The sequence below is a fragment of the Eulemur rufifrons genome, chromosome 29 (assembly GCF_041146395.1).
Source record: "Eulemur rufifrons isolate Redbay chromosome 29, OSU_ERuf_1, whole genome shotgun sequence".
NCBI lineage: Eukaryota > Metazoa > Chordata > Mammalia > Primates > Lemuridae > Eulemur > Eulemur rufifrons.
In genome coordinates this window covers 26,537,501-26,541,212 of record NC_091011.1, presented here as the reverse complement: position 1 = coordinate 26,541,212, position 3,712 = coordinate 26,537,501, and positions in this window count along the sequence as shown.

Here is a 3,712-nt window from a genome sequence, read left to right as displayed (position 1 = left end):
TTCAGGAGTGACCTGACTCCTTTGAGTAGCTGACATCTGTTGTAAAGCTCTTCTCTTTCCCCCAGTGGAGGCTGTATACCTATGGAGGAGACCTGAAGAGCCCTCTGAGGAAGAACTTCAGCACTCCTGTCCCCTTCTTACGTTGGTGCTTTAAACACAGAGCCCTTTTGCTTTTGGTTGGCTCAAAGATAAGGGTTTCAGAGATTGGACAGCCAGGATAGATCCATTATTTTCCTATAATGGTCCAAGTCCCAGGAGGGATAAATCAAGACCTGGATCTGAATTTGCTTGGCCAGCACAGATATGAAGACACCTTTCAATAGGCTATTGAACCTGATGCATAAAGACGATCATATAATCAATGAAGAGATGGAACAATCTCGGATTCTGATGACCACTGGTGTTTCCAACTGAAACCACGCCCCACTCTTGGGATGTTCCCAGAGACCAGACGAGGGCAGAGTTCAGCGGGGAGTGAATTTTCTTTCCTCGAAGAGATGAAGGGCACCCTCCACCACTTAATTTCTGATAAGACATTAAATGTATGATTCTCATCTCTAAGAAATGAAATGCTGAGCTGGATTTTTGGATCAATGGAATACCTACCCTTGTTAAAGCACTTAAAAAGGAAAACATCTACAAAATGTCCCATTAGGCTGACAAATTTATAGCAGCATGAAAAGTGTGCCAGCGGTTTCAAAGCCGAACAGAGCGTTGTGTTTAAAGAGTATGAATGGATCTGAGTTCAGCAATATTTCATCTACACGAACAAGTTTAGCTATCACATCTCTTCCCGATATTTCCCACATTTGCTTTTAACTAGGCGTCTGTATGCCGTGACAGAATATGGACATCATCTTAAAAAATAAGTTGTAAAATGAATGATATTAAATGGACTTTCACAGCATGAAGACATGGAAATATATTCTCATCTTGATGCGTGGGGCTGTACAGACATAAATGCCATTAGCATTAATGGTAATTATGTGCGTAAATCCCCATGCTCTCAATGAGAATATGCCCCTTAGTTTGCAAGTACAATGACTGGCTCATTTTGGAGACTAGAAACAGCTGAGACTCCCCCCCCCCCCAACTGGGAGAGAGATACATGGTGGCTCAGAGCATAAAATCTGATCACCCACTTTCGCAAACATGCAATTCAAGCACTTTAAAACTCCTTCTCCTCAGAAAAGCTGAAGATGGAGGAAAAAGCCCCAAATTGCAGTCTGAGTAATCCAGTAATTTCTGCTCTATCATTCATAGTTTCCTGTCACTCGCTAGGGTGGTTACACTACAGGAGCTGTGCGCTCTCATAACGAACTCATTTTATTGTGGTCTGATAACTATCGAGAATAATATTTTTCAGTCAACCCAGAAAATGCTGTTTAACTACAATGAAAATTTGCAGAAAATAAGCAAATTTAGCATCCTGTTCACCAAAGCCAATATATTCTCATCTTATTAAAACAGGCAGGCAGATGACAGATCTGGGGAAAAGGTTCAAGTCTCTTTTTAATTCTTAAATTAATAAGGCAGTGTGACCCCAGGGTTTGGTTAGGCTTCACCTTACACAGTAGGAAAACAAAAAAAGCCCTCCTTGCCAAAAAGTCAGAAGACATTAACACAGAGGGTCGCCTGCTTTCTAACTTTACAAACACTTCATCAGGGTAAGATGGCGCAAAGTGACATATGTAATTAAAGTATACTAAAAAAACAAGTCATTGTGGCTTTCAATTACAATAGAAGTAAGAAGCAACCATATTATTTCTACAAACTATTTTCACTTAGCACAGTTCAGATGGAATTATTGCCATGACCTTTTAAAAATGTGAAAGAGTGAATCAATACCCTTTCAGAGGCAAGATTGCAGGAGCCGAATTGGCCATGCTGTAATGGTGTGTATTTCTGCATCAGAAGGCAGTTGAAACCTAATTATCGTCAATCACATACAAGGTAGCTCCACATACTGATGAGCCCGTGCAGGCTGCAGCGGGCACATGAGGGCCGGCGCGTGTGGGTCTTCAAGAGAGAAGAGCACGTGCGGTAGAGGGGGCAGGGAGCTTGGAATCGCTGGGCCCGCGGAGTGAGGCTTACAGGTGAGTTATAGGGATTGTCACTCATTTACAATAACTAACGCTGGCCTGTCAGAAACAGCCACCTGTAAATGATGTATGAGTGGCTGGCAGCCTGCCATCCCCCAATAGACCTTGCAGCCAAGAATCACATTTTATTGTCGAGGTCATCGGAATGCTTACTTGGATACATGCCATATATTATTAAAAAATAACAAACAGCCAATCAGCAACATTTCTTAAGGCTCAAGGGCAAAATAGCCAACCTGCTTTTAGAAAATAGGAAATGAACATCCAAGATCCATTTTAGCAGGTGATTTTTTTTTTTATTGCTTCTCTACAGATAGAAAGAAGCAACACTATGGAGAGGCCCAAGAGCAGCGATACAATGTCTGATGGGGAGAATACATATGGATATTCACTTTTCCTAAGCTGTTTCAGACAGAATGCCAGCAAACAACAACAACAGAAGCAAATTTCTCTTAATCAACAACAACGACAGCTTCAACTACCAGACTATGAAAGCCATGGAAACCAGTTTGCATGGGAAGGAAATAGGGATCTCGGGTTTGATTTTTCCGTTCAATCCCATCATTCTCAAGTCTGCCTGAGAACACTCAAATGATCCTGCATACCATGACAAATATTTTTCTTGCACAACCTTTTTATGTGCCATCAGAAGGTCATATTATGTTTTTAATTTTATTCAATAGCTGAAATATGGGTAGAAGTTTCAACATTATGCTATTATATTTTAACACAAGAAATACAGCCTTATCAAATACCATGGCTATTAAGCCATGAAAAAGTGTTTGGACAACGCCTTGCAATTTCTCTTAAAAATTAAAAAAAAAAAAACCCTATTCTAGAACTATACAATTCCAAATATTGTTCCGTCTAATTTGGTGTTGAAGATTGCTGTTACCATTAGTTCTCACAGCCCTGCACCACTGGCTCCACTGGCACACGCAGAAATGAAGGATTCGGCATATCTGTTAACATCGTACAGTAATTGGACAATCTTTTGTTCAATGGTCTTAATGTTCTTGGAATAAAAACATTAAAAATACACTTTAAAAAAACAGGAATACTCATTACACACAAGCAATAGTTTTTAATTTAGAAAAAGAGTCTAATTGAAATTACATTTGTTATGCAGAGACTACCAATAATTATCTTGGCTCTAAATATGCAAACACAAGGATTCCTTTTGAATTGATAACTCTTTCAGAAGTGGCTACTATTAGTTGAATTCAGTGACCCAGGGACCAGTCTGTGATTAATCAGGTGGTCCCCAGGTGTGCTGGATGGCCTTGCAGAGCTGTGGTAAAGCATGTGGCTGCCAGTTCAACAACTGGAGGGTTCCACACGATTCCTGCCTTAGCAGGAAGTCACCGTGCTTGTCCCAAGCATAACACCTCAACTACAGAATCCTTGAACCAGGCAAATTCTCTCCCCACAAAGAGGTGACACATCATTTTAGCCTCTAGCCTCCTAACATGATCATCGCAAATGAGAGAACCAAGGAACAAGTGATGAAACTAAAAAGGGAAGTTGAAATCCTGCCCTATTGTATTACTTCAGGGATTTTGAGAAGGAGGTCACCATTGCTAAAAGCAGTGACTTATGGATAAGGAGGG